This window comes from Schistocerca serialis, chromosome 1 (assembly GCF_023864345.2).
Source record: "Schistocerca serialis cubense isolate TAMUIC-IGC-003099 chromosome 1, iqSchSeri2.2, whole genome shotgun sequence".
NCBI classification, from domain to species: Eukaryota; Metazoa; Arthropoda; class Insecta; order Orthoptera; family Acrididae; genus Schistocerca; species Schistocerca serialis.
Window position 1 is genome coordinate 861796959 of NC_064638.1, and position 13222 is coordinate 861810180.

Here is a 13222-nt window from a genome sequence, read left to right on the forward strand (position 1 = left end):
CGGCCGGTGCACGCCGATAAGGCGGGCCTGCGCGCAGCCGATTGCGCAGCTCTTCCTATCTTGCGGTCGCTGACAGTTTTGCAACCGCAGTTTCCTCCAAACGTGCCGCAGATAGGCTCTGAAGAAAAGTCCGGTGAGCCTTCCTTGCTCGCGTCTCTCTACGATTCACGGTAGTGAGGCCGAAATGACGCAGACTCCCAGGAAGCAGACGACGTAATGGGAGGTTTACTCCGACATTCATCCGGAACTTTACCTACTCGACCATCGCAATGTCTCACTTCCTCAAGTGTCCGGAAGCATTATAATTTAGCCATCTTCATGGTATATTTAGCTGTTACAAATGAACATTTAGGTCAGATCTATAGGTGCAGTTTCATTATATGAATTGATGAAGGAAGCAACTGTTAGTAGATAGATGATGATAATTAACGACTATTTAATACGACAGTCAATAGTTTCAGTTTAATAAGTCGTAAAGTGTCTTTTGCTTTTCGAATCGTAATACGGCTGTTTCAGTAAAAATGCGAAGTATGTGTAACAGTGTTTGATAGAGTTGTTCAACATGCTATAACAACATATCTTCAGTTTTCCGCCGCTTGAATAAAGAGAAAAACATATTCGCTTATATCAATTAACGAACTATTCGAATACGTGTAATGAAGAACGACGTTTGCTGTAGCAGTTTACATATGTGTCACACAGCTGTACATCCATATGACATGGCTGGTTTGAAATAAAATGTACTTAGTTTTCTAACTGTATCCTCAAAATCAAACCAATGGTGTGGAGATCTACAGTTTAGCTTTGACTCAAATTCACGGTGCAAAAACGCGTCGCTTTACTGCGCAGATGATTCATTTATTTTGAAACACATACTTTTTTACATTCCTCAGCAGTTAGATGGTTTTGCTGCCTGGGCGTGGGGGTGTGGGGGTCATCAAGCTACCCTATATCACAAGAAAAATTCATAAGAAAAACTGTTATGGTTACAGCAAGTTATATTCCACAATTCAGTGCGGGGAAATCAAAATATGATACCGTCACTAATAAAATATTGTGCTTGATCAGCATGCAAACTATATCTAAAAAATTCATTGTATTCGGCCAAAAGCAACTGCACTCTCCACTTTACTTCTCGATGGCAGTTTCAATCACATCACCATTTCCAGTCGACCTATACACACGCACACACTCATAACACACACAAAATACATTCATACATACAATGAAGTGACAAAAGTCATGGGATACCTCCTAATATTGTGTTGGACATCTTTTTTTCCAAGCAGCAGCTCGACATGGCATGGACTCAACAACTCATTTAAGTCCTTTGCAGAGATACTGCGCCATGTTGGCTCCATAGCTGTCCGTAATTGCGAAAGTGTTGCCGGTGCAAGGTTTTGTGCAAGAACTGACCTCTCGATTATGTGCCATAAATGCTCGATAGGATTCATGTCGGGCGATGCGCGTAGCCATATTAGTCGATCGAAATGTCAGGATAGTTCTTCAAACAAATCGTGAACAGTTGTGATGCTATGTCATGGCGCATTGTCAGCCACAAAAATTCCATGGTTGTTTGGGAACATGAAGTCCACGACTGGCTGAAAATAGTCTTCAAGTAACTGAAAATAAACATTTCCAGTCAATGATGGGTTCTTGTGGTCCAGAGGACCCGGTCCATTCAGTATAAACACAGCCCACACCATTACGGAGCCACCACCAGCTTGCCCAGTGCCTTGTTGACAACTAGGATCTATGGCTTCGTGGAGTCTGTACCATAATCGAACCCTACTATCAGTTCTTACCATCTGAAATGGGGGACTCATCTGACCACTACACGGTACTCCAGTCGTCTAGGATCCAACCGATATGGTCACGAGTCCGGGAGAGGTGCTGTAGGCGATGTCGTGCCGCTAGCAAAGGTACTGGCGTCGGTCATCTGCTGCTATAGCCCATTAAAACCAAATTTCGCCACACTGTCCTATCAGATATATTCACCGAACGTCTCCCATTGATTTCTGCGGTTATTTCACTCAGGGTTGCTGGTCTGTTAGCACTGACAACTCTTAAGCAAACGTAACTGCTCTCAGTCGTTACGTGAAGGCCGTCGCCACTGCGTTGTTCGAGGTGAGAGGTAATGCCTGAAATTTGGTATTCAAAATGGTTCAAATGGCTCTGAGCACTATGGGACTCAACTGCTGTGGTCATAAGTCCCCTAGAGCTTAGAACTACTTAAACCTAACTAACCTAAGGACATCACACACATCCATGCCCGAGGCAGGATTCGAACCTGCGACCGTAGCGGTTCCAGACTGTAGCGCCTTTAACCGCTCGGCCACTCCGGCCGGCCGAAATTTGGTATTCTCGGCATATTCTTGACAATGTGGGTCTCGGAATATTGAATTCCCTAACGAATTCCGGAACGGAATGTCACGCGTCTAGGTCCAACTACCATTCTGTGTGCAGAGTCTATTATTGCCATCCCATGTTGTCACCTCAATGTATGTGCAAATTGTTAACCCCTGACTCTTTTCGCCCCAGGTGGAGCAGATAAAAATGGCCTGGAGAATAGAGTAAGCGCACACTGACAGATCAGATGACCTAGGTGGCCAGTTAGGGCCGCGGGCAGACTGACCTCTGCAAACAATTCCGTCAAGCGTGAAGATTGTGTGGATATACTACAGGGTTCGGCTGGCTGTATGAGCATTTGCTTCATTATGTTGGAAGTAACTGTAGGTGTTCTCCTCCTCCGATAATGCTGCCACAAACCGTTTGGAATTGTAAATGGTTGCGAAAACACACTTGACCTCTTAGCCACAAATAATCCTGTTCTAATAGGGAGCGTCATGACGGATACAGGGATTAGTGAACACAAGGTCATTGTAATGAGGCTGCAAACCATATCAACGAAAACCACTAAAAATAAACGTAAAATATATCTATTTAAAACAGCGGATAAAAATTCGCTTGATGCCTTCCTAAGAGAGAGTCTCCATTCCTTCCAAGCTAATTATGTAAGTGTAGACCAGATATGGCTCAAATTCAAAGATACAGTATCGACAGCAATAGATAGATTAATACCTCATAAGTTAATAGGGAGACGGGACTGATCCACCATGGTACACAAAACACGTCAGAACACTGTTGCACAAGCAACGATAAAAACATGCCAAATTCAAAAGAATGCAAAATCCCCAAGACTGACTAAGTTTCTCGGAAGCTCGAAATTTAGTGCGGACGTCAATTCGAGATGCTTTTAATAGTTTCCACAATGATGCATTGTCTTAAAATATGATAGAAAACCCAAAGAGATTCTGTTCGTATGTAAAGTACACCAGTGGCAAATAAACAGTCAATACCGTCACTGCGCGATAGCGATGGAATTTCCGCAATTCCTTCACGAAAGAAGATGAAATAAATGTTACAGAATTAGCTGTTAGCATGAGTGACATAAAATTAGATATCTTAGGTGTTGCGAAACAAGTCTTCCGGTCCAGATGGTATACCAGTCAGGTTACTTTCAGAGTATGCAGACACAATGGCGCCTTTCTTAGCAATCATATACAACCGCTTACTTGACGAAAGGTCTGTTGCTAAATACTGGAAAGTAGCACAGGTCACATCAATATTCAAGAAAGGAAATAAGAGTAACCCATTGAATTACAGACCCATATCACTGACCTCAATATGCAGTAGGATTTTGGAGCATATACTGTACTCGAACATTATGAATCACCTTGAAGAAAATGACTTATTGATACATAACCAACGCGGATTCAGAAAATATCGTTCTTGTGCAACACAGCTAGTTCTTTATCTCCATGAAGTAATGAGTGCTGTCGACAAGGGATCTCAGATCGATCCCATATTCCTAGGTTTCCAGAAGGCTTTCGATGCGGTTCCTCACAAGCGACTGTTAATCAAATTGCGTGCATGTGGAGTATCGTCTCAGTTGTGTGACTCTATTCGTGATTTCCTCTTAGGGAGACCACAGTTCGTAGTGATAAACGGTAAATCATCGAGTATAACAGAAGTGATATCTGGCGTTCCGCAACGTAGTGTCATAGGTCCTCTGCTGTTCCTGAGTGACATAAATGATCTAGGTGACAATCTGAGCAGCCCCCTTAAATTGTTTGCAGATGATGCTGTAATTTACCATCTAGTAAAATCATCATACAATGAATTCCAATTACAAAATGATCTAGAGAGAATTTCTGTATGGTGCGAAAAGTGGCAGTTGGCACTAAACAAAGAAAAATGCGACGTCATCCACATGGGCACTAAAAGAAATCCGATAAATTTTGGATATACGATAAATCACACAAATCTAAGGCCTGTCAATTCCACTAAATACATAGGAATTACAATTACGATCAACTTAAATTGGAAAGACCACATTGATAATATTGTGGGGAAGGCAAACAAAGACTGCGCTTTGTTGGCAGAACACTTAGAAAATGTGACAAACCCACTAAAGAGACAGCCTCCATTACACTTGTCCGTCCTCTCCTGGAATACTGCTGCACGGTGTGGGATCCTTACCGGGTAGGATTGACGGATGATATCGAAAAAGTGCAAAGAAGGGCAGCCCGTTTCGTGTTATCGCGCATTACGGGTGAGAATGTCACTCATATGATACGCAAATTAGGGTGGCAGTCACTGAAACAAAGGCGGTTTTCTTTGCGGCGAGATCTATTTACAAAATTTCAATCACCAACTTTCTCTTCCGAATGCGCAAAAAATTTGTTGACACCCACCAACGTAGGAGAAATGATCATCATAATAAAATAAGAGAATTCAGAACTTGAACGGAAAGATTTAGGTGTTCCTTTTTTCCCACGCGCCACTCGAGAGTGGAATGGTAGAGAAGTAGTATGAAAATGGTCGGATGAACCCTCTGCCAGGCACTTAAGTGTGAATTGCAGAGTAACCATGTAGATGTAGAAATGTCCGGACCACTTTTATTTGTCCAGAACATGGAACCTGGGCATAAAAATATAGAAAAATATCACTTTTATGCTGGCAGAACCTTGTTATATCACTCGTATTGAAACATCCCCTTAGAAAAATTAATGAATTACTGTGCTTGGATACCCCTTACGATATTTGATTTTCAAACAGCTGAGTAGAACTGAACGTACTCAGACATTTCGCTCTTTACTTATCCTGATCAACACTAAACTGACACACAATATTTTTAGCGCAACGCAATCTGACTTTTAATAATCCCTCCAAAAGAATGGCCCTGACCTACAATAACCTATACCTTTCATGAATCACTTACCTCACAAAAATCTTCGTTACTCGAACTACTGCAATACAGCGAGCGCCAATACTGCCAGCTAAATAAAAGATTCTAACTACTGATAGGCATACTTAGCAAATGAAAGATTTTGATAGAGAACAAACAATATATTTACCTTAATAGTGCTCAAAAGTCATAACATATATGTCAGTTCATGACATCCAGTCTTACAAATTTACGGTCTCTGATGGACACACGTCCAGATCATCCGCTCTCAAAACTCCACCATCTCTCTCCCCACATCCACCACTGCTGACGGCTCACCTCCAACTGCGCAACGCTACGCGCTGTTCACATCCAACTGCCCAACACTACAATAGCGAATATTCCAAAAATGCCAACCAGCCACAGACTGCACACAGCACAGCCAGTAATTTTCATACAGAGCGCTACGTGGCGTTACCAACATAAAAACCTGAACAGCCTACTTACATAGCGCCCATGCTCCCCACAAAAAATTGTTTTGGGCAGTAGCCAATAATGATTCCATAAAATTTTTCATTATTATAATAGCAAAGATATCAAATGCACTGTTGGTCAAAAGCAAAAATTGTTGTCATAAAGACAGTCCTGATCATTTATCACAATTGTGATTGCATTGCACAAAGTCTGATCAGAAAAAGAAAATGCACGCGGAAGTAATGGATTTCCATGCAGTCTTGAAGAAGTATTGTTGTCCTTCCAATGGAAAGGCAATGCTGACTCTTGACATGCAGACAGGTAACGGGCCATAAAAGAGCAAACCCACAGCAGAGTCAGTCGAAGTTTTGAAGAATATTGGTAGGTGGGTCATCACAGAGCAGACCCACTGTAGTCCTGGTAGAGAGTATGGTATTGGTGGGTCATCAAATCTACAGACCCACTGCAGTCCTTGTAGACATGACCAGCAGACATCTGTTGCGACTGTGCAGGTACACAGTCACTATCGAAGTGTCTTATGGACAATATAGCAAGTCCATAAACCACCACTTGTGCACTCACAAAATTTTTCGAATTGGCCTTAGAACCAGCAATGCTGTTAACCAGTCCCTTGCTGAATTATTAACACATGTGCAAACACTAACAGTCCCAACTTCTCACATATTGTGACCAACAGAAATGTGTGCGTTGAAATGAATGCTTACAAGTTACTTAATTTGATGAAGTGGTGTCAATTACAATTTTATAACATGAGAATACAATTACAAAGGTAAAGAAAACATTATTAAAAACATAATAATACAGATAACATTTGTAGTAATACAGGCTTTACAAAAGAATAGAAATAAACATGTACATCAGTGTTACAGTAATTATGATATACATATATAAATAAAATAATGAGAATAGTTTTCGAAAATTAATTTCACACATGAGCATTAGAACAGAACACGATAAATAATGTCTAAACATCTTTACAAAGTAAATAACACATTATTAGAAAAAGTCTACAACATAACTCTTATCAGATAAATACATAAAGACAGGAAGAACATAAATATACAAGGGTACACAAACACATAGCGGAATAACACAAAAGGAAAGGACAGGGTTTGTTTTACTGCAGTATTTTGCAAACAAAACTTTCTTTACTTCTTGGATATCTCCCTTCGTTCATCATTAGTCCCAAAAAGTCCTATCTATACCTGCTTTCTGTAATTTATTCATATCTTCTTCCAAAATAATTATCCTTCATTGTACAGTACCCCTTTTCTAAAAAAAAAAAACATTTTTTGTATAACTTCTCAATGCATTTCTTCCAATTCATTGCAACTCATTCTCTTATATAGCCTACCGCCTCTTAAGCTAACTTAAATCTACTGAGCTCAGATGTATAAACTAAGGGACAAGGCAATGCAGCAGCACAAAACAATTAACACAAACAGCAATGACAAGAAATGCAAACTGGCAAAGCTACAAGCAATAAATATAAATTAGCAAAGCAAATGCAACATTACAACTAATAAGAGCCAATGTGCAGCAACAACAAAAATAAATCAGTAGTCAAACTGGCTTAACAGAGTAATACAAAGTGAAATTCAGTAGCACTATGCCTGGAAAAAGCAGCAGCAAATGCAATAACTTATACCTAAATATGACATAGCTCAAGCAGAAAAAATTGTATACTAAAGACAACAATGCAGATAAGGGAAATATCTATTCATATCTTAATGTCTATGTCATTAAAGTGGTGCATCACAACAACTTACTCTAAAAAAAAAAAAAAAAAAAAAAAAAAAAAAAAAAAAAAAAAAAAGTACCAAGTACTTGAAAAGAAAATTAAGTATGCAGTTACTGTTATTAGTCCCTTCTTATTGTTCTTTCCTTTCCAAGTGGTCCTTTTTCGAAGAATGTGGATCATAAAATTATTATTTAATAGATCTGTTGACAGAAAGTGTTCACATTAGCAAATGCATTTAATTTTATTTTATAAAACCAATGCTGCAACACAGCTGGAAACCAGATATCAAATGAAATAAGCAACTATGTACAAAGCAAATCATAAAACCTTAATTCAATAGCCATGTGGCATTTCATAAGTCAGTGGAAATTCTCTCGTAGAAAGACACTTGTCATAATCAGGTGTGCAGATGTAAGAATATTTCCCATCAATTCATAAGCATTTCAGTAAGTATCAGAAAGTATGAGCTCAAAACTGCAATCATATGTTTCAAGTATGAGCGTGTCTCATTTGAAATGCTTTCTACAAAGAAATGTCAATGGCGAGGTTAATGGCCTCTTTTTTTCTAATGCCTTTTTCTCCAGGCGACTGGCTCAGCTGGGCGTCCATAACGCATTACATCAAGGTCACTTAGCTTTCTTACAGAAATATTTACCACGGTAGTTTGCGCTACATTAACAGTCTCATGTAAAAAAATTTCACAGGTCGAGAATTTGCGTTACAAATGTGTAGAAACTAAATCCTATAAACATAACAGTGTCCAAAAAATTTTCGCCTGCATTGTGATACATTCACGCATGTACACACATTTCATAACTCTTAAAGTACGAATCGGTTTCCAACATCCTTTTTCTGAAATTAGAGTCCCTAACCACTACTCATTATTCCTTACCTTATTACACATATACATATCCGCTGACAGTTCTTCAATATTTCATCATAATAAATATGTAGCATAATCAAATTCCTCATATAGCATCAGCTTATTGATCATAAACATACGTCAACAGCATAGTACATATCATCGTCGTAATAATATCATAACATCTCAGTCAAATCCAAAAACGTCGTAGTTTTCTGCAATAATTTCAAAACAAAAAAAAAAAAATTTCTCTGCTCATTTCAATAGTGTCATCTACTCAAACATACTTTAAAAATCATGATCCCATACCAAATACATCATTCAAAGCTCTCATAGTATCACAATGGTTCTGAAAAAATATGAACAGTTCACAAAGTACAGACAAAATACAATTTCATAAGTGTGAAGTTATCCAGCTGTGTAATTGCATAATCATGTGTCACTGACGTAGTAAAAAAAACGTTTGTCTCTCTCAGTTAAACGATCAGATAGCTTTGCAATTTTGTTCTAGAGAAATATGGTGCCAATGTGTAAAGTTGTATAAGCAAATAATACCATATTAGCTAGGGCTCCTAGCGCTCGCCACACACATGATACACAAGTAGGCGTGTACCCCCTGAGGATTAATGTAATTATACCCTCAGGTGTTACGGATTACAGCAATGGAATGAAATGTATCACAGAAAACCTTTGTATTATCGTAATTCAAAAATCTTTAAAAATAAATGTTTTAAGTACAAAATTAATCACTCAAATACGTGTACTGTAGCGCTAAATTATGCGTCTTATTGTAAGATAATCTCTGTCATTACTTAAGGGTAAAAAATGTGCCAAGTTTTGTAATTATCGTCGTCCGTAAGCAAAATTCTGTAGAAGTCAATGTACTTACCTCGTAATAAACAAAGTGAATTGCTATGCGTATAGATATCGTAGTTGTTACGCTTATTGCCGTGATTAATGTAAGTACTGTACTGTTGTGCTACAGAAAAGGCTGTCTCATTGTAGCTATACCACAAAAGTTACTACTAAAACTTGTATTCCTTTCCAGAAGAATTCAGAAAAACTGTGAAGGTATGAAACAGATACACCACAAAAGCAATATTATAAATTGTGTCACTCATTAGTAGCGTCGTGATATAATCGTGTAGCTGTCAAATAAACTAACCACTATGTCATCTGGTATCTCTCAGAAAGCACTTTAAATCCATAATGTCTCTTTGTTGACGCGCGTCGTTATTGGGATTTGGAGATCTAACTTCTACAAATTCACCTTGTCGAGAGGGCCCTGCCCTATTTGAATCCCGCCAGTTCTGATTAACTCTGGTCTATTGTTAAGGTTATATCGTCTGTCGTCATGTCGGTAGTCGCTGTAATTTTGTTATTGTCGGTCACGTGGTGGAGAATTTCTCCATGAGTCGTAACTGCGCGGTGGACCGTTGCGTCTGAATTTATTCTGTCTCCTTTGATAATACTTATTTTGGTTCCCATATTGTCTGTTTCTCTGATTGTCTCTGTGATAGTCATTACCGCGGAGAGGTGATCTTTTCCTGTAATTATTACTACTCTGCCAACGGTTGTCATACGGGTGGTGTCTGTTTTCGTCACGATTCGCGTTGTAAGAATAGCCTTGTCGTGTCCAATTATTATTTCTGTCATCGCGGAATTGTGAAGGATGTGGCCTATAATAGTTGTGTTCTTGTTTTCGCGTCCCACGATTGTCAGTGTCAATTTCCAATTCTTGTAACAGTCCCTGAAAAGATTCGATGTCGTCTTTGCAACGTCCTACCAAAATTATATGTCGTAAATGTTCAGGTAATTTGATTAAGCAAATGCGGATGAGTTTGAGGGGCTGTATGGGTTTGAAAGATACTGATTCTTATGCAACATCTCTTCAAAATATTTGACAAGACTGGAAAATTCAGATTGTTCGAAATGTTTCATCATTATGATGCTATGTTTTACTCGGAATTGAGTAGCTAGAGACCAATATGCTGAGAGGAAGGCATGATAAAATTCTCCTTCACTGTGACAATCGTGAATGACCGATCGCAATCTTACAGCTGGTTCATCCTCTAAGTAGCCACACATAAATTCTAATCTGCGGTCTAGTGACCATCTGGGAGGAAAACAATGAGAGAATTGATGAAGCCATGCTTGTGGATGAATGTCGTTGCCGGAATTCTTAAATGTTTTGAATTTACGTGTAGTAATGAACAGCTTATAGTCAAAGTCATCGTGTCGGTGAGTCGCATATCGTTCATTGTTACGTCGTGTCAGCGGTTCCATCTCAAAATTCGGTGCACCTTGCCAATTTCTTTCATAATTTCCGAAATGCACTGTGTTATTATTTTGTGGCTTTTCCGTATTTTTAATTCCCTCTTCTCTTGTTGGGGCGCGAGTCTCCTCTGAAATACGTAATTCTTGTATTACTTGTGCTTACTGATCTTGTACTTCCCGGATTTCTCTTTTTTGTTGCGTATTTATTTGATTCTGATTTTGTTGGATTTCCTAATTTGTTCGTACTCTTCTGTGCCATTAAAGACTACCGGTCTTGTGTCATTCAGATTATCATATACCTTCGTAGATAAATTTTTTAGCTGATCCGAAATTTCGACTACTTTCTCCGATAATGAACTAATTTCCTCCATGTGTCTTTCTGAACCAATTATCAGAGTATCTACTGTGTCCTTTAAGTTTTCCTGAATTTTTGCAAGTTGCGTAACCGAATCGGTAGATGCAACTGAGTCAATTTTAGCCCGCAAGTTCTCTTTATTTTCATGAATAATAGTTCGCAGTTCTTTTATGGCTGCTTTGAGGTTCTGTAATGCATTTTCATGCCGCGAAAAAATAGGTTGAAAATTCTCACAAATTTGTGTTTTTACGTCATTATAGACTTTTTGACATTTCGATTCGATGTTATGTATCTCAATAGTTAAATCTTCACATGTTTGTTGAAGTGTTTCTTTAATTTGTTTCTGATTTTGTTCCATTTGTTGCTGTGTTTGTCCCCATTGTGTTTGTTTCATTGTGTCTAACTTTTGAAACTGTTGTCCCATTTGTTGCATTAATTGTAATAACAATGCACTGGTGTCTGATACATGTTCCTCTGTATTTCTCGGCAGTGCATATGCACCGGCAACATTCGCATTTTGAAAACCAGAAAATGTGTCTTGACTTGATTGATAAACGGGTAATGACACAAAACCTGAATCTACGGTATTTGCAAAGTAGTGTCCTGTCATTTCGGATCCCTGTGGCGAGCTGTTGCTGACCGACCGATCGACAATACTGCCCACTTCACTAGCTGTTTCACTGTCTACACCATTATTTGCCGCCCGTTCCATTTCCCTATTGCTACTTTGAATGTGTGTTAATTCATTACACGGTGGTGCTGATAAGCTACACTCATTTCTCAATTTACTTTGGAGCCTAGTGTTACGTTTTTCACACGCCATAATTATCACGTATTTCACACGATAACAAGAAAAGCACAATTTGAAGAGCAAAAATAAGAAAACACATTAACATAGTACTGAAAATAATACCAGTTAATTGCAAGCGCAGCTGCGAAATACTTGGTGCAAATGTAGATGCATGCCACAACTGTTTTACTGTACAACAATGAAAAACAACAACTACAAAGGAAATTCTCTCTACAATTACGCGCTAGCAATAAACAATTACTACACTAATTACTCAGACTACAAGGAGAAAATCAGAAAATTCCAGTGAGGTATCTTCGGCTAAGGGTCGACATATGAAATATCCCCTTAGAAAAATTAATGAATTACTGTGCTTGGATACCCCTTACGATATTTGATTTTCAAACAGCTGAGCAGAACTGAACGTCCTCAGACATTTCGCTCTTTACTTATCCTGATCAACACTAAACTGACACACAATATTTTTAGCGCAACGCAATCTGACTTTCATTAATCCCTACAAAAGAATGACCCTGACTAACAATAACCTATACCTTTCATGAGTGACATACTTTACGGTTTCTGATGGACACACGTCCAGATCATCCGCTCTCAAAACTCCACCATCTCTCTCCCCACATCCGCCACTGCTGGCGGCTCACCTCTAAATGCGCAACGCTACGCGCTGTTCACATCCAACTGCCGAACACCACAATAGCGAATATTCCAACAATGCCAACCAGCCACAGACTGCACACAGCACAGCCAGTGATTTTCATACAGAGCGCTACGTGGCGTTACCAACATAAAAACCTAAACTCCCTGCTTACAGTATAAAAATTCTTTGTCGTAAACTCGTTGCTTGCATTCGACATGACTACACTAAATGATTATTGAGACTGGCAGGAATGGAACGATCGCTGTCGATCTGTAATGTTGGATCAGCTAATATCTGCTTACTTACGGAACCAGCGATAGTGATTCAGCAACGCCGGAACACAGGAAACCTAACACATTATATTATATTTTTGTACAATGCTGTAAACGTGTGATAGGGTTTCTAAGATATGCCATAATCATGATAGGTATTGGGTACAACTGCCACAATTCTGAAGTCCATATGTAAAATTAAAAGAACGTAATCGTTACGCGAGTTTTGGCACCGTGCCAGAAAACATAACACATTAAAATACCTCACCACAGCTATTGAACTGGAACATACATGCGTGGTCAACCTCTTAAAAAGGAATAGGGTTCGTGGCAACGAACTTAGCAGCACAACTGTGTTTTCGTTGTAACAGTTTGCTTCCAAATAGTACTGTGAATTTAGAAAATAGCAGTGAAATAACTCCTTTTAAAAAGTACAATTCTGAAAATTCCGGGAAAGTTTGCGATTCACTGACTTACCTCATGTACCTGGCACGAGCATTGAGGTATGTGTCCCCGATATCAGGTACCGTTGGCAGCATAAT

At 39.0% G+C, this 13222-nt stretch overlaps 1 protein-coding gene across 1 annotated transcript in view; it reads left to right on the top strand.

The window, feature by feature from the left end:
- LOC126440775 (pyruvate kinase-like) overlaps positions 1 to 13222 on the top strand; it is an 84968-nt gene that overhangs the window by 18097 nt on the left and 53649 nt on the right. The window lies entirely within an intron of this gene.